Source organism: Lissotriton vulgaris, chromosome 7 (genome assembly GCF_964263255.1).
Source record: "Lissotriton vulgaris chromosome 7, aLisVul1.2, whole genome shotgun sequence".
Taxonomy (NCBI): domain Eukaryota; kingdom Metazoa; phylum Chordata; class Amphibia; order Caudata; family Salamandridae; genus Lissotriton; species Lissotriton vulgaris.
The window spans coordinates 813,744,832-813,771,392 of record NC_141695.1 but is presented as its reverse complement, the minus strand read 5'-3'; the positions used below and the strand labels follow the sequence as shown (position 1 = coordinate 813,771,392).

General features: G+C 47.7%; 1 protein-coding gene and 1 long non-coding RNA gene across 2 annotated transcripts in view; one reads left to right on the top strand and one right to left on the bottom strand.

The window, feature by feature from the left end:
- Positions 1-26,561, bottom strand: part of DNAH17 (dynein axonemal heavy chain 17) — a 15,539,113-nt gene that overhangs the window by 9,860,433 nt on the left and 5,652,119 nt on the right. The gene's annotated exons all lie outside the window — the stretch shown is intronic.
- Positions 19,000-26,561, top strand: part of LOC147702467 (uncharacterized) — a 283,778-nt gene continuing 276,216 nt past the window's right edge. The window contains exons 1-2 of the long non-coding RNA XR_015297525.1: positions 19,000-19,116; positions 24,301-24,424. This is a non-coding gene — a long non-coding RNA (uncharacterized LOC147702467). The remainder of the gene's footprint in view (positions 19,117-24,300; positions 24,425-26,561) is intronic.

Below are 26,561 nucleotides of genomic sequence, written 5' to 3'. Positions count from 1 at the left end.
ACAATCAAACACAAAATGCTATGGGTTCGAGTGGCCAAGTTAAAAGAACGGCTGCCACTTGTGTTTGTGATTCATACTCTTGGTCACCAATGCGTGGGGGTTCACGCTGTTGGTAACTGTCTCACTGACGAAGCAGCGAAGACGGCAGTAGCAACATATGTGGTAGCAGTAGTTACACGTTCCAAAAGTAAGATTGATGATGACATCTTGGCAGCCATTGCTGCAACAGAGAAGGAAGGTAATTACCCGAAAGGTTTCCCTACCAGATATTCTTATCATTTAAGTCCTGATAAAGTTCCCTATGTAAGAATGAACAACGTTGGTGACAGATTGATTCCCAACGCGGACCGCAGGCCTTCCATGATACCTGCTGCTAACGAGGGTATTCAAATACAATGGTCTTCAACCAATATTTCCACAGCAGATGATTAAATCAAAAGCATATTACAAAAATCCTTCAATTATGGGATATGTCTCACAGATCTGTTGATCTGTGAGACATATCCCATGATTGAAGGATTTTTGTAATATGCTTTTGATTTAATCATCTGCTGTGGAAATATTGGTTGAAGACTATTGTATTTGAATATTGTTGAAAACCCAGGTCTTTCGACTTTTTGGGTCACCCCATTTCTGATAATGGCTAACGAGGGTATGGCCTCTGCTCATGCCAGCGTTTCTGCGACAGTATCTCTTCTACTACAGCGTTACTGGTGGTGCGTATTGTACAAACAAACGCGTGATTATGTCCTTCATTGTGGCATTTGCTAGCAGATTAAATTTTCTACTGCTGCACGCCTGCCCCAGACACAGTTGTACATATCAAATAAGCCGCTTGGGTGTGTTTATTTAGAACACTGCGGTCCTTTCTCCTCTCATACTGCATATAAGTACATTTAGTTGCAGTGGATTCATGCACACGCTTTGTTTGGGTTTGGCCGGAACGGAGTGCTGATGCCCGAACTGTCATAAGGGATTTGGGAGTCTTTGTGGGAATTTTTGCATGTGGTACCTTTCATTCATACCAGGGTCCAGCGTTCGCCTCTAAGGCGTACAAGGATGTCATGCGTTCATTGGGGGTCCATGTCAAATTTTCATCTCCATTTAGACCTGAGGGTAAAAGGGTTTTAGGTACTGGTAGGAACTGGCTAGCCCATCTCTATAGCGTTCAAAGTGCACTTAATATTCTCCCTAGAAGGTCTCTGGGTGGGCAGACCCCATACGAAATGCTCTTTGGCATCAAAATGTTTGTTCCAGACCTTGAGGGTCTAGACATGGCGGCGTCTGTGGCACCCTTTGACGTAGATGATCATTGTGCTGTTACAGAATCTACAAAAGACCAGAGACAGTCATACAAAGGAACACTTACCCTCCACAACTGATGCTGAGCTTCAGATTCTGGTAGTTGGCTGGTTACCCCGAGTTGGTGACCTGGTCCGTGAGAAGGTGGAGAACAAGAAGGAGTTCAGCCCCTCATTTTGTGCACCTGTTCCTGTGCTTGGCGTGCAGGGTACAAGAAAAGTCATTTTACCTCCACTTCCTGGTTGCAAGGAAAACAGGTACATCTCCATTGACAATGTCAAATGACAACGAGTTGCCGATTCTTCTTAGTATGACACCTGCGGTCTCTTGTCCAGCGATGCTGAGTAATTCTGTTTTGGCTCCAGCACCTACCACCATGCCTGACGTTACCATCAAGATGAATACAGTTACAAATCCTTTATTGAATCCACCGGCTGGTGATCCCCTTGATGACACTGAGTATACTTATCCCACAGACTTATCGATGCCCGATTTGCAAACATGTCCAGTTAATCAGTCACGCTTTTCTTTTGACACTGACTCTAACACATCAAAGTCCCCTTCAAAAGTTTCAATTTTTTGCTGTTTGGTTTAAAAAAGATTTTTTGATAACCCTTGGGCTTACATTTGGTGCTGTTTTTTATTTTTTTATTCATGGCAATTGGGTTTGTGGTTTATTTTTTCCGTTTTGTGAATGGACATTATGTTAAGGAAAGAACTTCAATTAGATTAATTGATGGAACTTTGGCACCCCACTCTTCATCACACATCATGAAGAGAGATCAGACTTTATGATACCACCCCCTTTGGTATCGCTTTGTTCACCCTAGGTTGGCAGGGTATGCCCAGACATGGGTCCCTTGCTCACTTTGCCACTGGATTCAAGCTAGCCTGGCTGATGACGGCTGATTAGCCAGAAACCGGTTACAGGATGCTTGTTTTCGGTCCAGGGAAGACAGGGTTTGGCAGTTCGGGCTGGACTGTTCCCATGAGGCACAGGGTCAGACTGATTTGCATATTGCCATGTCTGGACTGGGGTGGTGGAGTTAGCTAAAGAATGGTGATGGATTAAACCCAGATCAGTTGACTGGGGGTGAGTGTTTGATTTGCTCAAGCGCTCCGTCCATCATCCCCTTTGGTATCGCTGTGATCTAAAGAATGACATGAAAATTGCCTTAGAAACATAATTTGCGTGGAACAAAGTTAAAATTAATCAAGACAGGGAATAGCTCCAAAAGTCAATATTACCTCAGAACCTCTGCGCACTGGCTAGGGGTGTAGAAGGGCATACTGGCTCCTATGTCGAGAGAGTGACCAAAGCACCTTTCCATTCAACCCACCCTGCCCCAATACACTACAGGCTGTCTGGTGAGGTGCTAGCACCTCCCTCAACAGGAAACCTATTGTCCAGGCCTCCCTTGCCGGAGTTTTGTCCAGCAGCACGAGGTCAGACTCGAGTCTGTGGCAGCAGCATCCATTTTGTGATGCTGAGGCTCTGTTTAACTTTAACTGGGTAAAGCAGTAACTACATGTCTTCTCCCTCTAGAAGGGTGGAATGCTACCTCCGCCGCCAGAACTGGCAGGGGGGTAGTATTCAAAAGTGTTTGACACCTTACACGACATGTTTGGATAAAGCCAAACCAAAGTTAGCATTAACCGCGAGGATTATAATGCACTTAAGAGTATATGGTACAGCTATATCATAGAACAGCTATAAGAAGATAGTTCCGAAAGCTGCAGAGGGGCTCAGCTCATACTAGGGCACCCTCTCCCATAAAACTAAGAACTCTGCCTCCAGGATTGTTGAGGCCTACCATAGGAGTGACTTATAGGTGTATATGTGTCTATATGTAAAGGTAGATATAGGGATACTATATCTAAGTAAGGGGTGATTACACCACCTTACCCAGGCTGTGTAAACAGACATGTGGTGTCAGTTTGGAAGGCAAAGCATGGGTGGCACAATACTTGCTGCAGCCGCTGGTAGGCCTAAGGTGCACCTATGCCCTGGGTACCTGTGGTACACTATACAGGGGCTCACAAGGGTGACCCAGTAACCAGTCTGGTATGGACCTAAAGTACATGGAGTCCATTTTATAGGGAAATCAGATAGACTGGGGCCCTGAATAGCAGGGACCCAGGCCAACTAAGTTAAAAACCAGCAAAACACCAGGAAAAAAGTGGGGGTAACCATATAGTTATATTCCACCTTCCTACAAAAGGAAAGCTAGGCAAATCGCTCACCCTTCCCAAGCCTAAAAGTAAATGCATCTGTCTGTAATGCAAACAGTGATTACTGAAAGCTAAGCAAATTGATTACACTCCTGAGGCTAAAAATGAATGCGTCCGTCTGTAATGCACCACTTATGTAATGCGCTCCGATAACTTTGGGTCGGGTTTGTGCTATTTACAACAGCAAAACAAAAAAAAACAAGCATGAAGGGCACCTACAATCCTCAGGTGGTTCTCTCTGTCTACCATTCTACAGAGCGGTGTGGGTGACGGTGGATCAGCTGCTGCAGGGGAGAAGGAGAGGTGGGCAGGTTTGAGGCCGGCAGCGTATGTAGAGGTGATCCCGGGAGAGACTCTGCCCAGCATATTAAAAATGCGTAGTCTCCTTAACCCGGCAGCATGGGTGGGAGGAGCTGCAATAGGCAGGCTGATTTTGTCACTGGAAAAAGAGAAATCACGGCTATTGTGAAATGAGCAGCGTGCTGAGATGTGTTATTAAACAAGCGCCCAAAAAGCAGGCTGAATTTGTCACTGGGAAAAGAGAAAGCACGGCGCTCGTGAAATGAGCAGCGTGCTGAGAAGTGTTATTAAACAAGCGCAAAAAAGGCAGGCTGACTTTGTCACTGGGAAAAGAGAAAGCAAAGCGCTCATGAACACAATACCCGCCAACGATGTTGTGGGTTCTGTCACCTCATGTGAAACAAGCCCGGGAGTGGGGCATGCATGCGCGTGCAGTCTTCACTTTTCAAGCACTGCACTTGTGCTTGTGGCGCACCGCTGCTCACTCCGGCAAGGTGGATGTGGCCACAAGCCCAAGTGCAGTGCTTGAAAATTGAAGCACGATGGCTAAAGGCCCTCCTAGGGCAGCGCATGCGCGCTGCCTAGGCGAGACCTAAAAACGACCGCCGACAGCGCTGACCTGAACTACTTCTGCCCTATATCCAACATCCCCACACTAGCCAACCTCCTAGAAAAATGCATCCAATTGCAACTCTGTGCTCACATTGCAAATTTCCATCTCCTGGACCAAAATCAATCTGGCTTTCGCAGTGGGCATAGTACTGAATCGTCTCTCACTCACGTTATGGATGAAATTTTAAAAATGCTTGACCAAAAAGATTTGTGCCTCCTTATCCTCCTTGACCTTTCGGCTGCGTTTGACACTGTTAATCACGACAACCTCCTATTCATTTTGGAGCACAGGATGGGCCTGTCTGGTCCGGTGTTGCAATGCTTCTGGTCCTTCCTCTATCACAGATCCCAAAGAGTGAAGGCGAACCACTATGTCTCCCAGCCTTCACCAGTATCCATGGGAGTACCCCAAGGATCCACCCTATCTCCCATTCTCTTCAACTTGTTCTTAGAATCATTAGCCAATGTACTAAATTCCATGGACATTCTCTTCCATATGTATGTGGATGACACCCAACTTTATCTGAAAATCTCCTCTCCTAATAACATCAATTCACTCAACTCTACCCTATTGACTACTCATAACTGGTTAAATGAGAACCACCTCCTACTCAACACCTCCAAAACTGAATTCCTTCTCATTTCTCCTCCGAATCACACCCCTACGTTAGACCTCTGGATGAACCATCTCACCACCCACAACTGCTCCCCCAACATTATTGACTCAGCTAAATCTCTCGGAATAACCTGGACAAGCATTTGAACATGAAGACTCATATTAGCAACGTGTGCAAGGGACCTAACTACCTAATGAGGATACTCTGGAATCTCAAACCTTTCCTCCCACAAGCTGACTTCAAGCAAGTGGTCCAAGCGCTTGCTTTGCCGAGGCTAGACTATGGCAGTGCCACACTCTGTGGTCTCCCCAAATATACCTTGGCGCCACTAAGGGCCTCATTGAATGCAGCTGCCAGATTAGTTATGAGTACCAAAAGAAATGGGCACATCTCCCCAGTCTTAAAATCTCTAAATTGGCTGCTCTACGAAGCAAGAATACAGCTAAAGATTGCCTGCCTATCTCACAAAGCCCTCCATTTCAAACCCCCCAATTATCTAGCGCAAAGAACAAGTTACTTACCTTCGGTAACGATATATCTGTAAGAAACATTAGTTAGTGTTAGATTCCTTACCTTAGAATATCCCCAGGCGTCAGTCTGGATCCGGAAACTTTTGCGTAGCAGTACCCCTGCGCGTCGGTAGGCGTCGTCTGCAGGCGTCCCCTGCGGCTCCGCGTCCGTCGTTGGCGTCGTGCGCCGTGATGACGTCGCTGGAGTATATAGACGCCGCCTCCGCGCGCTGACGTCAGTTCTTTGCACACAGCATTTCCGCGCCAGGAGACGCAGAGCCATGAGAGAACCAACACTGGTGCCATGTAAAACTAGGGCCCTGAAAAGGATGTCCTTAACCCTAGGTATCAGTTCGCAGAACGGGGAGGATGGGTGGGTTCGGTAAGGAATCTAACACTAACTAATGTTTCTTACAGATATATCGTTACCGAAGGTAAGTAACTTGTTCATCTGAAAGAAACACGTTAGTGTTAGATTCCTTACCTTAGAATACATACCCCAGCAATACCAACCCCGGTGGTGGGTCTGCGAACCAATACAACACTACACCAGAAAGTCCTGGAGGACAGAACGGCCAAAGAAGCCGTCCCTCCGGACTTGACTGTCCAGGCAGTAGTGCCTCGCAAAGGTGTGCAGCGAGGCCCACGTAGCCGCTTGGCAAATGTCCTGCAAGGGGACTCCCCGGCCCAGGGCAGTGGTAGCCGCCGTGGCCCGAGTGGAATGGGCCCTCAGCCCAACAGGAGGCTCCTTCCGAGCCAAAGAGTAGCACGCTTTGATGCAGAGGACGACCCATCGAGAGATGGTTCGTTTACAGACCGCCCGTCCCTTCTTCGCACCCACGTAGCCAACAAACAGTTGGTCATCCACCCGGAACTGGCGTGTGCGATCCATGTAAAATGAAAGCGCACGTTTTGGGTCCAGACGATGGAGCCGCTCTTCATCCTTTGAAGGATGCGGAGGCGGGAAGAAGGAAGGGAGGGTGATGGACTGCCCGATGTGAAAGGCCGAAACAACCTTGGGCAGGAAAGAAGGTCTAGTCCTCAGAACCACCTTGTCGGGATGAATGGACAGGAAAGGAGGTTGGACAGAAAGAGCCTGGAGCTCACTCACTCTCCTGGCAGAGGTGATGGCAACCAGGAAAGCCGTCTTTAAAGTCAGGAGACGGAGAGGGCAAGAATGAAGGGGCTCAAAGGGAGCACACATCAGAAAAGTTAGAACCAGGTTCAAATCCCACTGAGGCATCACAAACGGAACAGGTGGAAACATGTGAGTGATGCCTTTCAAGAATCGAGTTACAATCGGGGATTTGAACAAAGAAGGCTGATCAGGACGCCTCAAAAAGGCTGAAAGGGCAGAAAGGTAGCCCTTGATAGTGCCCAGAGCAGAGCCCTGCTGGGCAAGAGAAAGAAGAAACAGAAGAACCTCCGAAAGAGGGGCAGAAAGAGGATCCACAGCCTTTGCTGTGCACCATGCCACAAATCTGTTCCACCGACAGGCGTATACCGACTTAGTGGAGGGACGCCTGGCTGCCAGAATAACATCACAGACTTCAGGAGGCAAGTCAAATGGCCTCAACTGCCGCCGCTCAATCTCCAAGCATGGAGGTGGAGACTGGACAGGTTCGGGTGGAGGACCGTCCCCTGCTGCTGCGACAGAAGGTCCTCCTGAAGGGGCAGGCGGATCGGGGGACCGACTGACATGCTGAGTAGCTCGGGATACCAATACCTTCGAGCCCAGTCCGGAGCCACAAGGATAACTTGGGCCCGGTCGCGCCTGATCTTCTTCAGCACTCTGGGCAGAAGTGGTATAGGCGGAAAGGCGTATAACAGACCGCAACTCCACGCGCGCCGAAAGGCGTCGCCGTGCGAGTGCCGTCTTGGAAACTCCAACGCGCAGAACTGATGACATTGCGCGTTCTCTTCTGTGGCGAATCGATCTAACCAAGGCTCTCCCCATTGCCGAAAGATGCCTTGCGCCACGTCCGAGTTCAGACGCCATTCGTGATCCATCGAGCACCGACGGCTGAGTTCGTCGGCCCTGGTGTTCAGAGAACCTGCCAGGTGTTGAACCGTCAGAGTCACGCCCTGACATTCCAGCCATTGCCAGAGGCGCAGAGCCTCCTGGCAAAGGGTCCACGACCCCACTCCGCCCTGTTTGTTGCAGTACCACATGGCGGTGGTGTTGTCGGTGAACACCTGCACCACACTCCCGTTGACAAAGGGGAGGAATGCCTTCAGTGCCAGACGAATCGCCCGCAGCTCCAACAGGTTGATATGGAGCCGGGACTCCGCCGGAGACCAGATGCCTCTGATCTCTGCCTCTCCCAAGTGGCCACCCCAGCCCTGGAGGGACGCGTCCGTCACGACAACGTGCTCCGGTTGGGGAAGGGAGAGGGACTTGCCCCTGACCCAATCGCGGTCCGTAAGCCACCACTGCAGTTGTCTCGCAGTGCCCTCCGAGATCAAGACGTGGTCGGACAAGTTGCCCTGATGCTGGGCCCACTGAAACTTCAGGTCCCACTGCAGAGCCCGCATCCGCCACCGGGCGTGATGCACCAGAAGGATGCAGGAAGCCATCAGTCCCAGCAGCCGCAGTGTCAACCTGACCGAAACTCGGGATAGCGGCTGAAAGATGGGAATCAAAGCCTGAATATCCCGAACCCGCCGTTCCGGAGGATAAACCCGAAACTGCGCCGAGTCCAGAACCGCTCCGATGAAAAGGAGCTTTCGAGAGGGACACAGGTGTGATTTCGGCACATTGATGGAGAACCCCAGGTCGTGCAAGAGGTCTGCCGTCATCTGAAGGTGGTGGACGACTGTCTGGGGCGAGCCCGCCTCCAACAACCAGTCGTCTAGGTAGGGGAAGACTGAAACCCCTAACCTGCGCAGATGGGCTGCGACCACCGCCATCACCTTTGTGAACACCCGTGGGGCGCTGGTAAGGCCGAAGGGAAGCACGATAAACTGAAAGTGCTCCATGCCTACCGTGAACCGCAGGTAACGCCGGTGGGCCGGCAGGACGGGGATGTGAAAATATGCGTCCTGCAAGTCCAACGCTACCATCCAGTCTTGTGGGTCTAGAGCAGCCAAGACCTGAGCCAACGTCAACATCTTGAACTTCTCCTTCCGGAGGAAGCCGTTGACGTTCCTTAGATCCAAGATAGGACGTAGGCCCCCCTTGTCCTTCTTGGGCACCAGAAAGTAGTGGGAATAACAACCACGCCCTACTTCTGGCCCAGGAACGCGCTCGATGGCCCCCTTGGCCAAGAGGGCCGTAACTTCCTCCTGCAGAAGTGTCAAGTGGTCCCCCGACACACGGTGGTTCTGCGGTGGCATGGCTGGAGGAGAAGTCTCGAAGGGGAGGGAGTAGCCCCTTCGGACAATTTGCAGCACCCACCTGTCCGAAGTGATCGTCCGCCAGTGAGCGTGGTGATGGCGAACCCTGCCACCCACTGGCGTCACATGGGGCCGAAAGCAAGGACTAGGAGGATTTTGGGGTAGATGCTGCGGGGGAGGGTGTGGTCTGACCCCGCCGTTGTCCCCGACCGCCACCACGGCGGTTTCCACGGCCGCCACCGCGTTGAAAGGATTGTTGCGGCGCGTGGCTGGCAGCACGTGTGGCGGCGCCCCTTCCTTGGCCACGAAAGGGGCGAAACGAACCCGGTTGCTGACGCTGGGTCGAGAGACCCAAGGACTTGGCCGTGACCCTGGAGTCCTTGAAGCGTCCCAGCGCGTGGTCCGCCTTGTCACCGAACAGGTGACAGCCATCAAACGGCATGTCCATCAATGTACTCTGGACATCAGCCGAAAAATTGGCGGATCTCAGCCAGGCGTGGCGACGAATCGCCACCGTCGTTGACATAGCTCTGCCCAGCGAGTCGGTCGTATCAAGACCACACCGTATCGAATATTTCGCTGCATCTCGGCCCTCAGCCACAGCCTGACCGAGTTTTGCCCGCACCTCCATGGGGCATTCTGGCAGCAGTTCCGCGACCGTATCCCACACAGAGTGGGTGTAGCGGCCCAAGAGGCAGGCGGTGTTGCAAGACCGCAGGCCCAAACTAATGGACGAGAAGACCTTCTTGCCAAATTGGTCATACCTCTTGGATTCCCGGTCGGGTGGGGCCGACGGGAATGCGGACTGGGAGGTCGAGGCCTGGATCACCAGACTCTCAGGAGTGGGGTGGGTAGACAGGAACATGGGGTCGTCCGGACAAGGACGGTGGCGCCTGGCCACGTTCCGATCGACAGGCGCACCTGAAGCGGGCCTGGACCACGTGCCCAACAGAACGTCCGACAAGGCTTCATTAAACGGCAGCAGTGGCTCCTGTGGGCATGACTGCGGTTTGAAGACCTCGGTGAGGATGTTATGCCTCACGGCCGCGACGGGGAGCTCAAGGTGTAAGGCCTTGGCAGCCCTCATCAGCACCACGGAATATGCAGCTCCCTCCACCGATGCCACGGAAGGAGGAGAGATCAGACCAGGGTTAGGAGAGTCGTCCAGACCACTGGCATCCCCCAAGTCACCTGTCCAGTCCGGGTCATACTGGCACTCGCGTGACAGAGGGTCCTCGGACCCCTCCCAACCTTCACCGAACTCTTCATCTTCTCCGTATTCGGAGTCAACGATGTAGACCGGCTCCTCGGGGTTCATGGGCCCCATCGGCGCCGGTACCGGCGTCGAGCGACGCCCGTCCGGCCCCGCGTCCGGCGTCGGTGAAGGTAAGGGGACGGCGCCGCCCGGAGCCGGCGCCGGAGCCCCAGTGCCGCCCGAAGCCGGCACCGAGGAACCGGCGTCGCGCGGAGGCGGAGCCGTGGGCAACCCCGATGGAACCGGCGCCGGGTTGGATGGGCGTCCATCCGGCGTCGACCCCGAAGGTCCTAGACCTTCTAGGAGTGCTAACTCTCTCCTCCTGAAACCTCACATCTTCCACAAAAATAAAACGGGTCACTGAGCTTTCGCCGGCTCTGCACCGAAGATCTGGAACTCTCTCCCACCGGAAATACGTAGACTCTCCTCCAAGGTTGCTTTCAAATTGGAATTAAAAAGATTCCTTATGAACAAGTTCTTACCTTATTAGGATGTTGGATCATCTGCTCTAATGCACTGGACTTACACCTTTTAGTCCTGCACTGGATACTATTCTTGGTTTTTTCCATTTCTCTCCGAATCATTTGCTCCCCTCCTATTTCATTATGTGCCAATGATTATCTTACTCTCTATTGACCCCTTGTATTGCAACCGCTCTTGTTCTGTGAGTCCTATTTGATATGTGTTCTGTCTGGTACTCCTATTAGACACATGTACTGCAACAGTTACTGCTCCCCTCCCTCCAATTGTAAAGCACTCTGATATCCCTCAGGATCATGTTCGCACTATATAAAACTTAGACCTCATTCATATTCACGTTATATAACCCATTGAGTTATCCCTGTAATTTGCGATCTTCCGTTAGCGAGTGTGACTCCATTTTGTATTTTACAATCCCTATCAGGCAGTGTCTAAACTAGGCCCTGTTATTTGTCTTGCTTGCGTTAGCCGAACACAGTATTTAGTTATTATTTTCTTTTGTAGGAAGGTGGAATATAACTATATGGTTACCCCCACTGGGGGTAACAATGCCTGCTCAGCAAAAGGTGTCCCCACCTCCACCAGCAGGATGGCTAGGGATTTAGCATATCAAAGCCTCTGCCTCTTTGATATGCGACTCTGGCTTCCCTCCAGACCTGGGTAACACCATCCCCTGCCCTGGGGCCCATATGGAACCAGAGAAGATGGGAAATTAGATATTCAGGAGGTGTGTTTCACTCACAGGCTAATCACACCCCTAAAGTGTGTTACCTGAGGTTGACAGCCAAAGAAACATTTCAGCACCTTGGTTTGGATTAAAATAGAGACTTCTGGATCAGGGTTATGCCCACTCCCCACAGGAAGTGGTCATACAGGGGGTATTGTTTCACTACTGGTAAGTAGCCCATTGGCTGCTACCCTGTCTACCTTTAAACCCCCCATAATTAATATTTAGGTGCCCTCCTGACACTAAATCCTCAGATTCGACTTCCTGAGAACAAAGGTCGAGATGAAACTGTGAAAACTAAGGACTGCACTGAAATTGGCACCAAAGACTGCCTGGCTGCTTGCTCCTTGACAATTGCAAAGACCCGACATGTCCTGCAGTTGTGGATCATCCTCACCACTTGGAGGACTGCCCAGCACTTCAGCAACCAGTTATCATCCCCTTTGAGGTGGAGAAGCTATCCCCGTGCATCTGAAGGAACCAACCGCTTCTTCCTGGTTCACCGTGTTGTTGCCTATTGGACCTGCCAAGATAGTAACACTTCAGGAAGAGGATATTGTGGCTCAAGGATGTAAGTCCTGTCTCTCTTCTGAGAGACAGGACACTAGCCTCTCCAGGAGGCCCCCTGCATCAATACCCTGTGTATCGGGGCACTTGCACCAGCCAAGACTTGTTCTTCGTTCAGCCCAGACACCACCACCTTGGAATCCTTCCTGCATGAAGAGGTACTTGAGGACAGATGAGATCCACAAACAGAGTGGCCCTGCTGTTTTGTTTTCTTTCCCTCTGCAGGACCGGACAACACCCAGTGAGAGCCTAGACTCCAGTGGCCAGCCAGCCAAGACCCTCTGCACCCAAGCTCCAAATCTCGGGGGTTGTGACTCCTGACTCCGTCCCCTTGACCTGGTGCCCCTCACAACCTGAGCCCCCCTTTTAGTTCTCCCAAACATGCCCCCAAGTCCCTTCTTGCAGCCTTTGTTTTAAGTTCCCATGCATTTTCATGGTGAAGTTCTTGAGGATGCCATACCCACCAGCGCCTTTGCACGCATAGACCCCAGGACAGGTTACTCGAAGCTGCTGGTGGTTCTTTGGACCTAGGCTCCCTTGCACTTTAAGTCCAAAAAGACACCCCCAAACTTCAGGGGTAAATATCGGTTTTCTGTGTATGTTTCTCTTCTATAGGACAACATTACCGCATTCGAGGCTCATACCTCAAACAATGTTATTTGAGAATGTGTACTGTGTTTTGTAAAATCAATAATTTCAAAAGTACTTAAGCTATTCTAAAGATCTTGGTTTCCAAATTCCTATAAAAATATACTTTATTGTTTATAAATTGGTCTCGGTTTTCTCATTGAGTGCGAACCATTTATTGACTGTGTGTGCAAAACAAATGCTTAACACTCCTCTATGATAAACCTAAGCTGCTCAACCACACTACCACAAATATAGCACTTGGGGTTATTAAAGTGAGCCCTTTTGTCGCGTTCTAATCTAGGACCCCGATCAATACTGTGACCTTAAGCCCCTATACGGCTATAATCCATTTATTCCCCTATAATGGCATAAACGATCAAGAGTGATATTTCAGAAACTCGTCTCTGGCCTAACACGATCAGAGCCACATTTCAGAATCTCTTCCTCTGCAGCTCATTAGAGCAAATGACACAGCAGAAGCCACTATCTAAGATTCCTAGATTACACTCCGAGTTCTTCAACAAGATAAAACTCAGCAACCTGGGAAAGCCCCGCTTGCTATGTTTTGATTAGTAATAGAACTCTAATGAGCACTGAGAGACGATCACTTCCTAGTGACATCTTTATTGACGTCTTATGTGCAAAAACGTACGTCAAACAAGGCACCTTTCAGGTATAAATATTACCAACGTTGCCTTAAGCAAATGCTGCCTCAACGACATCGATGATAGCGATGGTGTGGTGAACATAGGAGCAGAACAGCTGTCCCCTGCAGAGCCCAGCAGATTCAAGCTGCCCACGGACGCTGCCCCTCCTCCTCCTCGACGCGCTGAGAGAGACGCTGTCTTTTCTCCTGCCGAGAAAATCCAGCTCCGGCGTTTCCAGCCTACTCTTGCGAGTGACTGGGATATCGAGTCCTAGAAGGAGATACAAGACCTCCAACAATCTATTCCAGAGGTATGGTATTGACTAAACCTTTAGAGAGAATTCTTTAAGCAAACCTTGGCAAAAACCAACTTAACTTAAACTGCTACTTACTTACTCCCTCCCAAGTATTAGGCTTAGGTCAGGTACACTGGGGTAGGCGTAGTTAGAAGCACCAGTTGAGTACGTTAGCTAAATGTATATATGAATGTATATATTTTATTCATTTTAACCATTGTATGGCTAAGAAACCATATCAATGCTTTTACAGTATTATTTCGCAATCCTCATTTTACTGTACGCACTTTTTATAATAACACGTCTTGCAATTGTGGCAATTCATTTCTCTTGCATGAGAAGAAAGACTGTTCAATAAATAATACCTTTTTATTGAAAACGCCCGTCTCTCTATTCTCTGCATCTTGGTGAAAGTAATCTGCACAACTGACTGAGTAAAATAACCGTCTATTGTTTCACACGACTCTAGAGATTGACTCGTATTCTAAGGAGCAAAGTTGTCATGTTTATGAGGTTGTTGGAAAACTGAATCCCTTCTTGTCTGTACCAGGGAAGCTGATCACTTCCTATTCAGTCAAGAAAGTTTCCAGTGACCTCTGAGCTAGTTGGTAACAAACCCAATTAAGTTTAGCATAGTCAGTAGAGACCGGGAAGACCCGCACTTCTACGTCGATACTACTGTTTATGTTATTCCAATGCGCAGGGCCTATTGGGAAAATAGGAACTACACTACACTTTAAGCCACATGATGGTTGGCTGGACTTTTTGCAAGGTGTGCCCTTACCTTGGCAACACTACATATACAGCCAGCCTCCTACATTTGATGGATCAGCAATGGGATACTAGACTGACATTTGCTGGTATCACTTGGTCATTAGTGTGCTCCCGCCAAGAAAGCTGCAATTGACATTTGTTCAAAACTATTTTTGTAAGTTGTCGATTGTTGATCTTTTGCTAAATGTTTTAATTGGAATTGTTAGGGCCTTTTATCAAGTCCACCATTCTATTGCATTAGAAATTATAACAAGAGTACTGGTCCATTAGGCCTAAAAAGTATTTTGTAATATTTTTTATGATTTTCTAAAAAGCTCCCAACTGTACTAAAACATGTCTGGCCCGGAGGAGACAGTGCAGCTTGGACCCTTATCTGCAGCTTAGTATGCAGCAGTTAAGGATCTTCTGTCAAGGAAATAACATTACAACTGGCTCAAACCCTACAAAGGCAAAGCTCCATGAGGGTTTTGCAGACTTCGAAGCAGCCCAGCTGGCAAAGGATCATGTCCCCCTGAGTAAGAGAGTGACTTATTCAGACTGAGTGAGGACTCACACCAGAACCTCTACCTAGAGGCAAGAACAAGAGCAGAGGTATAGAAGTACTAGAAAAGGAAAATGTATATATTTCAAGACTAGCCAAAAGAGCAGCCCTTTAGGCCAAAATTCTGGCTATAGGAAAAGAAAGGGCTCAGATGGGTCTAGAACCCATGAGTAGTGGCAGCAACAAAATAAACAGGGCGAAGGAGCGAACTTTTGACCCCAAAATCCACAATTGGATTGTCCCTAAATATGTTTTGGGTGATGGCATTACCAAGTGGTTAACAGCACTTGAGAGGACTTGTAAAATGAGAATGTTGAATCAGAGACACTGGGGTTCTCTACAGTGGGAGTTGAACTCCAGAAAGTGCAGGGATAGAGTCCTGGTTAGGCCTGGGTGGAGTTTGCGTAGCCATGTTAAACAGAACATTGCGAAGTGGTAATAAAACTGTCACAATACTACGTGGAGATTCGTAAGTAGGTAGAGTTGTTTGTTGCGTATGTTTTCCGTCATACGTAACATGAGCGGCCATCATGGTTTTTTGCGCTGTTTGTGGTGCTGGGCTTACTTTTCAATCCTTGTCTAATCTTTTTAATCCTACCTCCCTGAAACCTATTTACTCATCATTTTGTATTACAAACTTACTCTCTGTCTTTGTGTTTTTGTATTTTAAGTTTTTTCACTTTTTTGTGTTTTTGTGTGCCTTTTATAAATGTTTATTTTTCACTTGACTTTCTTACTTTTTGTCCTTCCTTCCTTTTTTTCCTTCTTGTTTCTTCTACTTTCTTCTTTTCCCTAGCCCCTACCCAGCGCCGTGGCAGAGCAGGGGAAAGGCAATGCCAGGCCTCCCCAAACCAGAACAACCAGTCACCTACCTTGCAATAGTCCACCCTGCGAAGGGGTGCGGCCAACGTGTTTTCTCAGAGGTGGTGGTGTCTGTTCTAGTTTTTTTATGTGCAGGGCCACCTCACCTCCACCTTGGCAGCAGACGGCAGGTCTGGCAGCTGGTATGTCCGCCAGGAGCGTAAGCAGCAGTGGGAGAGTGTGCACAGGCTGTATTGTATTGTATTGTATATTGGATTTGTAGAGCGCCTTATCACCCAGAGGTCTCTAAGCGCTTAGCAGATGGTGGACACAGTACTGTTAGGGGTGCGAGTTAGACAGTACCCCATGCCTCCTGAAACAGCACAGTTTTTAGCTTTTTCCTGAAGGGTAGTAGACTTGTTTCTTTGCGCAAGCTCTCTGTCAGTTTGTTCCATGCACTGGGAATTGTATAGGAGAAGGTACGCCCTCCAAGGGAGGATAATTTGAACTGCGGGCAGACCAACAGTGCAGCATCTGCTGATCGTAAATTCCTGCTGGAAGCGTACGGAACTAAACGTTCCTTGATGTATTTTGGGGATTGCCCGTACAAGGCTTTATGCGTAATGCATAGGCCCTTGAACTTGGCCCGCTGTTTCACCGGCAGCCAATGGAGTTTGTGAAGGAGAGGGGTGGCATGGGTCCTTCTTGGTTTATTGAAGATTAGTCTGGCGGCGTCGTTCAAGACTATCTGAAGTCTGCTCAGTAGTTTTTGAGGGATACCGACATACAAAACGTTGCCGTAGTCCAGACGTGCCAGGATCAGAGCTGATACTGCTCTCCTGAGTGTGTCCACCATCAGAAGGGGGGAAAGTTTACGCAGTTGTCTCTTAGGCCCACACATGTGCCCACTACGGCTGAGACCTGGGCTGACATAGTGAGATTGGCATCTAAGAATAGGCCTAGGCTTTTCACTGCTTCTGCTGGTACTGGGGAGGGCCCTAGTTCAGTGGGCCACATGAGATCATTCCATGGGCTAGATGCCGTCGTAATTGCAAGCACCTCGGTCTTGTCGGGATTTATTTTTAATGAGTTGGCCGTCATCCAATTTACAGTAAGTTTTAAGATGTTTTGCGTTCTCTGATATGCCATTGGACAGTTGTCAATTTGGATGATGATCTGCGTATCATCGGCTGTGTGCTGCTGCTCTGGCATCTGGCGCACCTAACAACAGCTCACGCACCAGTGGGCGAACATCCTGGATAGGGACCAGGACCTGCTCGACCTGCTGGGCGTGGAGGTTTCGGGGCTTGGCACGTAATAATTATTTATTTATTGTGGTTTATCTATGATAATATCTATCTTTTCCCAAATGGCAAGCCTGCTGCTCACACTCAGGCTGCACTACCTAATTCTACTTGTGAGCATTTGCTTTGACTGTTTATTTGAAAAGTCATGCAGAGTCTCCTCTGTCTTGTCACTGAGATAGTGGTAATTATTGATATTATTAGAGAGCTAGTGAATTCTTTCACTTCTCTGTGCCTTTATTTTTCGTAGCTCGTATAGTCCCAACCCAAGAGATTTTCCAGTGATGTGTACTTATTAACTAGTAACTATGCATGCATCAGCATCTATGCATTGAAAAAAATGCAAACTGAGTTGACCTGTCAAAGGATGAGAGATCGAGAATGAGATGAGAAGCAAAGATAATTTGATGCAATTTATTAGTAGTTCCAAAATGTAGTTTAGGACATTTGGAATAGGGTTAGGCAATTAAGGAATAGGTCCACGATACTAACAGGAGAGGAGATCTGATTTATAAAAGTTAAATAAAATGTTACTGTGTTTGCTTCTCCCTCTCAAAATATTGTTGTGAAAGATTGACTGTACCACTGAACTTTTTTTTAATTCATCATGTTTATTTCTTACATCAGCATCCAGAGGCAGGAGGGATAATACCATCACTGAGTCGCTGGCAGGTGAGGGGGCTGGAGGTGCTTCGACTAGTGTTGATGGCTCTGCTGGGCCCAGTAAGTCCTCCTGTTAATATTATTAATATTTCCCTATATTGAGTCTTTTACCACAACACATTTAGAATTATTGTTTTTCCTTTTACTGTGCCTGTCTCCAGAATTTTTTCTAACTCCACTTTGATCTGTTTCCTAAATTCTTCTTATCCCTGAATTATCCTATGTATTAATTATTTTTCTATATTTCAAGTTTCTGTACTTGACTTAAAACTATATATATTAGCCTGTAGCTTCCTTTTGATTCTGCTTGTCTGTAAGCTTTCCCTCTCCCCTTATATGCTGGTGGTACAGTAAGACTCAAGATCCCATTTTAGGTCAAGTACTCTGCTGTGAAGATTGCATGCACAATTAAGGGATTCTACACATGTTTTTTTTGTTGCTTAAATTTGTTTATTACATTTTAACAATTTAGATACAGAGAAGCACAGATTCATTTGTGAATTACATGCTTAGATATAAGGTATTCTACCATGTATGTTGAGAAGGCTTTCTTTTTCTTGCTCATCCTCAAACAGTAAATCAAGAGAGTGGCCATGGTCATGGTGGACCCCTTGTGTTGTGTATGTATTATTCCTATAGTATACCAGCAGTTAATGACTGTGCAGCAGGGCGGGAAGTATGAGGAGAACGGCCCCATTGCAACTGCCAACTAAGACCATATGTCCTTTATTGACCAATTGCACCACTTCATTGCGTTCAGCACTTCTGTAACTCAGATTCATTATAGCTCTGGTCCTCCATTACAAAAAGCTTTTGGTTGGCTTGACTACCTGTCAAATGTGATGTTTTGAATTTTTGATAGAAGATTAAGATACTTTAACAGGAGAGGCGTGGCGTAGCGGCTGACTATGAAGATTGGGGTTGATGATTAAGGAGCATTGTTGCTTTTTGCAGTGAAAGGAGGGGGGCACCAAAAAGAAAAAGAGTCTTCTAAAGGTCCCCAAAAACCTGTACAGGAGGTGGGCTCCGAGACTGTTCCCAAACAAAAGGGTGGTTATCAGGATAAAAACTGGGACACAAAATGACTTGGTGCTATCTCTGTAGCTCAGTGAACACTGAACTGGGGACTCTACCTGTCCCAAAACTGTTCCCCCTAGTGCAGGACCTTCAAGAGTTTCTAGTCTCCTGATGGGATCCCTAGTGTTCCCTGACCAAGTCAGAGAGCTTGTGTTCCAAGCCTCATCCTGTTTTCCCACACTGATTCGTTCAATGCGAGCGCTTGCATCTCAAGCCTCGTTCCAAATGTTGCTGGCAGATTAGTGCTATGTGACAGCTTGCTTTCCAAGCCTCACTGTGACCCAGATCCGCCCATCGATGCACATCACTGCTTTGACGCGAGGCAGCGCTTCCGGGTTCCCCGCCCATTCTGCCACTACTTTAACGCTCCCCTTGCCTCATGAAGCCATCCACGAGGTCCGGCAGAGGTTTACGCTAGGTACCCAGCGGGTGCTAGGCGTTGCAGGCGTGAGTTGTGACGATTGATCCTCTTTTCAAATACAGCTAAGTGCCCTCCGTTTTTCCTTAATTAATCCATTTCTCTGTTAGGTTGCCATCTTCCTTCCTATAGGGTGTGCCATTGTCGCCTCCACCCCCCCTCCCGAGACCTATGGGTCGTGGATCATTCTAGTAACAAGTGAGATTTCCCTTATATATCTCCCATTCCACATTTTCACGCTGGGCCATTTATTAACCACTACCTATCACTGGCCCTGCATTTTTGGCCTATTGATCTCTAAATACCCACGAGTATCAGTACAGATGCCATTCTCAGGTAAGGAGGGCTCTCTTTTCGCCCTTCTCCACCAGGCATAGTGCATGTCACCCCTATGCTCTGCGCCGCAGACATTTGGCTCCTGCACAACGATACCGACTATGCCACCCTTGGCAAGCAATTATGACTAGTCTAAGCAAGCCTTACATTAGATCGGTCCTTTGTAGAGAACCTAGAAGACAGTACTTATTATATGTTTGTATTTCTTTGAATGTATGTATGTTTCTTTTTCTTTTTCAGTCTTTACAGGTTCCTCTAAATGTGAGGTAAATCCCACAATTTGTTGGTTTGTTCTCTTTACTTTCCTTTGCACCTATAGTTTTTTACACCAATTTTAACTTTCACGTCCTCTGGTCAGGGTGGGCCTTAGCGCGTCCATACCGCCGAGGTACACTTCCCATGGTCCTGAAGAAAGCCCAGTAAATAACGCATTAAGGGCAGAAACATGTCGACCCCACTTTAAGTGGAAATATCCAATCAATTAATTTGGTAATTTCACATATTTTAAACGTGTCACATTGACCACTGAATAAAGATTTTTGTGTGGTATCCAACTGTGACACTTTTAGATCACTTTTTTCACACTATTGCCACAAAACCAGCTCCGCAGTATCCTGGTGTCGTAGCACACCAGAGAAGCACTCGGCTTCTCCTGGTGGGCCCAATGATGAAGCATGTCACCAACCGGGGTGGTGAGTGAGGGCTTCATAAAAAATCCAATGTGATTTTTTCACCTTCTGCTAACCCACCTCATGTGTCTGTGCGTATACATATAAGAAGCGATACTCTTTTTTTGTTTGAAACATATTCACCTGGGGGACTGAGAGTGTCCTTTCCCTCCCTCTCCTGTTGTTGAAACCAAGTCAGAAAGCACACTGAAGTTATTTAAGTCTCAGAGGGTGGAAAGTATATGGCTACCCTAACTGCCTGGGCCAGAAACCTGGACACATAAATGTTATGTTATGTTATGTTATGTTAAATCAATTTGTTAAGCGCGCTAACACCATTAGGTTTCTTGGCGCTGTACAGAGGGAGTCGGGAGGAGAGGCAGAAAATAACATAACAGAGGATGAGACTAGTGGTAGGCTACCGTAAACAGATGCATTTTGAGGAAGGATCTGAAAGTGGAGTAGGGGGAGAGCAACCTAAGAGAAAGAGGTAAGGAATTCCAAAAAGACGGGGCTAAGAAAGAAAACCTAAGACCACCGTGTTTCTTCCGCTTGAATCTGGGGACAGAAAGTAAAGCCAATTGGGAAGACCGAAGGGTACGGGAAGGGACATAAGGATGAAGCAAGGAAGAAATGAAGGAGGGGCCAAGACCAGTGAGAGATTTGAAAATGATGCAACCGAGCTTAAATTTACAGCGGGCAGAGACCGGGAGCCAGTGGAGACTTTTTAGGAGAGGTTGGACATGCTGATCTCTAGGTTGATGGTAGATCAAGCGAGCAGCTTGATTTTGGATCAGCTGGAGTCTCCTGAGTTGGTATGCAGGAATGCCTACATATAGCGCGTTTGCGTAGTCAAGCCTAGACATGACTAGCGCAAGCAGGGCCAAAGTAAGGGCATCGATGGTAAGTAGGCGGGAGATTTTACGTATTTTCCTGAGCTGGAAATGGCTGGAGGAAACTACAGCGCTGATCTGGGGTGTCATAGATAGGTCGTTACTTATGACAACTCCCAGACTTTTTGCAGAGTTGACGGGACAGGGGGGGCTGCCAAGACTGGCAGGCCAGAAAGAAGAGTTCCAGGGATTGGAGGGCCCCCCGACAAGAACCAGCTCAGTCTTGTCGGGGTTGAGTTTCAGGTGGTTTGTGCCCATCCAATCACTGATAGAGCAGAAAACACTCATTAATGGGATTGAGGTAGAAGCACTGAGAGGTACAGATGCAAGTGTCACAATCGTGACTAAAAATATGATATCCTCAGAACAGTCCTTCACTGTACAGACCTCTCTGTAGGAAGTTGACTCTCTATATATTGTCTGCCAAAAAGAGGTATGCTATGTAAAGAGTCCAGTTATCCCTTATAAGTGGACATGGACTTGCTTTAATAATCCCTAGATGCTCTATGTGAGGTAGTGTGGTTGAGAAACCTTATCAGAGGGGAGTGTTAGGCATTTATTGCATTCCTAGAGTCAATAAATAATACACACACTCAAGAAGGAGATCCACACCAACTTAGTAAGATATCATGTATTTTTATATATACTTCAACACAAAGACCTTCGTACCTGGGTAAGTACTTTTCAAGGTATTGATTATACAGTGTTTAGCAATGTTAGCAAACTGTCTTTTACACAGCAATCCTTTTCTATGGAGAGAAGAGCATTTATCGCATACAGGTATTTGCAATAGGATTTCAGGTACCCCTTTTAGATCGCGAGGAGTTAGGGGGGTCAAGGTCCCAAGTCCTTCCATTAGTTTTGCTTTACCTGCCCTGGTGTGTCCACGTGCAGAGGTACTGGACGGGTTGATAGCCTTTCATGCTAAAACATTGGCAAAGTGGGGGGCATCCTAGAAATAGGTAGGCCTGAGCGTGGTTCATGGCGCTCCACTATGCGGAACTCAGCGAAGTGACCGAAAGAACTCTGTCGTGCTACGTGGAGTTCCGCAAGCGGCACAGTGCATTAGGTCATGCCATTCATGCTGTTAGCACCGGGTGTTTGTCCTGCGCTGGAAAATCAGCACAAATGTCACCATGCACGATGAAAGAGGGCGCCACTTCTTTCTGCTGCTCAAGTAGATGTTCTACTCGAGCAGCAGCTTCCTCAATGAGAATAGAGGGTTTCTCAAAGCGAGCAGTAGCCATGACCACCTGCATTGAGAAATCTTGACGGGAGGTGGTCTGGAGTAAGATTTCCTTGCTCGACAACTTAACTTTGGCGAATGCGAGCGAGGAAAAAACTATGCTCTGCTATGTAGAGCGGAGTTTTTCTAAACTCTGCATGCTATACAGAGAGGAATGTCATGCTCAGGCCTAGAAATAGGCAGCAAAGGGGGATTTGGAGAGGGGTCCAGGAGCTCCCAATGGGAGGCTCAGTTCGTGAGAGACCTCGAAGAAGGTGGGAGCAGTCAGTGTTCGTGGGCCCCGACCAAGAAGCTCAGGTGCAGAGGGTTTTCGTTGACTGGCCCTAATGCATCGTAGGTGGTCAAGGTTCTCGGTCTTGACCAGAAGGACATGTTACTTACCTTTGCTAACACCTTACCTGGTAGAGACAATATCTAGCTGCAGATTCCTTACCTTTGAATTTTATAGGCATCAGACTGGATCCGGAAAATTTTCCTTCGCACAAACCCCCTGCATGCTGATAGATGGTGTCGGTCGGCTCTGTGTGACATCTGCAGCGTTGTCAGCACCAGAAGTGACATCTGTGTCACCTATATAGGCACCACCTTGGCGCACTGACAACAGTTACTTTTCACGACTTTTCACGTCAGAAACGCAGAGCCATGAAAAGTACTGACATTGGTGTTTTTAAAAACTAGGGCCCTCAAAGGGAACAATTTTGACCCAAGAAACTAGACTGCAGTGTAGGGAGGATGTGTGGGTCAATAAGGAATTTGTGATTAGATACTGTCTCTACTATTTAAGGCGTTACCAAAGGTAAGTAATTTGTCCATCTGATGGAGACATCTAACTGCAGAGTCCTTACCTTTGAATAGATACCCAAGCAATACCATCCCCAGAGGAGGGACTGCGGACATGTTTCAGACTACATAGTCCTGCAGTACTGAATGGGCAAAATGGTCGTCCCTGCAGACCAGACTGTCCAGGCACCAATGCTGGTTAAAGCGTGCAGGGATGCTCACGGTACTGCTTGACAGATTTCCAGAACTGGGATTCCATATGCTAAAACAGTGGTGAAATGAGCTCTTAAGCTTTTAGGAGACTGCTTTCTTTTTATTGTGAGCAACCTGAGGTACAAATTATGCAGAGGCTTGAAAGGTGCACACATAAGGAAGTTGAGAACCAAATTAAGGTCCCACCTAGGCATACTGAACGTGGAAACATATGTACAAGGCCTTTTGAGGAATCTATGTACAATGGGAGACTTAAATAAGGAAGGTTCTGTGTGGGAAGCAAGCTCTGTATTTGATATCGCCACTGTCAACTCTCAAATGTATGTATGCAGGAACGATATGCAAGATGAACAAGGCCCAACTTACCCTGCCTACCCAACCTTATTCAAAACAGCACTGGTGAAATTGGGGAAGAGGAGAAACAAGGGAGGAAAAAGAAGAAATGTCCAACAGAGTCTCCAGCTCAGAAGTTAATGAACAAAGCAATACGATCTGTTCCCTGTGTATACAAGAAATCATAAAGAATAATGAATACATGAATAACACTTAAACAATCATCTAGTTGCCAGTACAAGTATTACTGTAGGTAAGAGCCTTAACCACCTGTTTAACTCCCATCTTTCACTGTGTAATTAATTACTGCGAGAATGTCTATAGAAGATAAAAATATAGGCACACTTCTACACACAGAATAATAGGTAGTCTGAGAAATGGAAGAGAAGTATTGTGAAGCACCCACCTATCTTGGAATTAACAAGAAAAATATAATAACCCCAAAAATAAAAAAATAAATCCCAAGAGGCCTACTGTAGAGAAACTAACTTCTTGGCTGATTCTTTACATATAAAACAAAAAGGCATGCAAACATATGCAGGCTTTGTATAATGCCTCCTTAAATGCAAGAGACACTGATATGCTATCCCTGTGATTTACAGGTTATGCACAGGCACTATCACGAAATAGGATCTCCACCAGCGTGAGGATAACATTCAGATAGGTATACACAAAATAACCAAATAACTTCTCGTCAACGCTAAAAGTGCTTTTACCATAGTTTCCTATTTGTTTATTTTCCAGGAGTTTAGACATGCAGCCAAAAAAGCGACACAGAGACTGAGTTTGGGAGCCAAGAGGAGCAGCAGAACGCCAATGGACACAGAACGCTGAGATTCCGCAAGCGCGACAACCCGGAAGAACTCAGGTATGGGAACCAGATGTAGAAGAGCCTCTCATACACTAGAATGCAGAGTGTTCTTTTATAGGCTCAAAGCCGTTTTAAACTTTTCCTGCTCCGTTCCTGCCGCAACTGGCTTCGGGAGCGGTGCAATCACAACAGCTACTGGGTGGTAATACTGCGCAAAGAGTCCAGGGGTTCCCCAAAAGTGTACAAGGCTCAATGAAAAACCCAAAGTGCTCTAATTGTGGTAGTGTGGATGAGTAGCATTAGTCTTAACACAGAGGGGTGTAAGACATTCATTGCACAACACTGATCAATAATGAACACAAGACTCAAGACGGAGATCCAGACCAGTTAAAAAAAAAGTATACTTTGTTTATATTTTATTTTCTACCAAGGTCTTTGTATTATGGTAAGTACGATTCTCATTAAAAACTACTTTTCAGGTTTCAGATATTAGACAGAGCAAATTTCAGAGCAGTTCAATACTATCCTGTGTAGGAAAACAATAGGGAAGTGCAACAGGCATGTATACCACTTACAGTTCCAGTCCAGTCTTCGGATGCCTCAGGCCAACACTGGGGGCAATTTCCATAGTAGGGAACTGGGGGACCCGAGAGGAGTGGGATTCAGTATCTACGCCAAGGTGGCCGATACTGGCAATGAGATTTACCCTTGTGGTCCGCAGAGAGCAATTAAGTAGGTTGGGGATAACAGATCGCCAACACGGGTACCGCTGCGGTCGCCGGCAGCTGTCAATCGCATGGAAAAGTTCCACCATTCTTGGACCGTCACGGGGAGGTTGCATTGGGCAGGCAGTGCATGAGGGACAGGAGGGGGCTGACAGGGTCGCTCGCAGGAGAGTAAGGGCTCTTGGGCACCAGGCTGGGCACAGCTTAGGTCATGGGGCCGAGAGGATCCCTCAAGGTCATGGCGGCTGACCTGCTGCAAGGTGTTATTTTGACCAGGTAGAGTTGCTCGACACAAGTGCCAGTCCTCTACCACTGTGGTCGTGGAGTTCTTTGGTAGCAGTGAATCGCATTGAGGTTTGGTCCTCTCCAATTCGGTTCTGGTACCATCGGACACCAGGAACTAGAGCCTCTAGTTCGAAGGAAGGCTCTTGGCCCTTTGGTGAAGGTTGAATGGTCTCTGGGGTTTCTGGGAGGCCTTGCAGAATTTGTAGAAGACGGCAGGCCCTAGGGCCAAACCGGTGGCAGGTGCCGAAGGTTTTTGCCAAGTTTTTCCTGCAGCAGCTCAGTACCTGGTCTGTCAGCAGTCGTCTTCTGTCTTCTTCTTTTGGCCCGTTGAATATGAGTACCAGGTCTGGGGGTGCCACCTAAATACTAATTTTAGGAGACGTTTTGGAGGAGTAGCAAGTAGGGCAAATGGGCACCTTATCTGAGGTGACTACTCCCACAATTATGACACCCTCCTCTGGGAGGGGTCATAGACCTAGCCCTGATTGAAGGGGTCCCCCCATCTTCAAGATGGCGGGGACTGAAAGTTTTGCTTCACCTAACTTCCCCAAATTTAGGACTGGGACTGGCAGAGGTAGGCACACCTCCTATCTTTTTTCATTTTCCCACCGGTTTTCCCACCCAAAATGGGGGTGTAAACCAATGGCTGCCATCTGCTGTTAGCAGCAGAGGCTGGGTGTGATTTGTATTACAAAGGCTGCAGACCTTTGAAGCTTCCCTCTTCGAGCACTGGCCCAACCTGGGGAGGAGGCATGATACCTTTGTCCAGGATGTATATTGTTTCTGGTCCCAGAGAGCAGGGCCTCTCTACCACGGGTTCTAGAAACGTGCCCAATGGTGGCTGGCTACCTACAACCAGTCAGAGAACACACCAGGGTTGAGAGGGAGTAAGGGGGTACCTCTGAGGTGCCCTCTGGGTACATGGTACAATACATCCCACACTGGCATCAGTGTGGATATATTGAAAGGAGTAGTTTGGTACCAAATACTCTGGTGTTCAATGAACCACAATGGTGCTGTGGAACTTGAGTGGTCGAGTTCCCTGCCCAAGTAAGCTCTAACCCTTCACTGGCACTGAAAATATTGGGAAATGGTGCCCAATATTGTAGGGGCATATCTGCACATGCAGGTATGGCCTCACATGAAGTATAGTGCATCCTGCCTTAGGGTTGTGAGGTCTGATA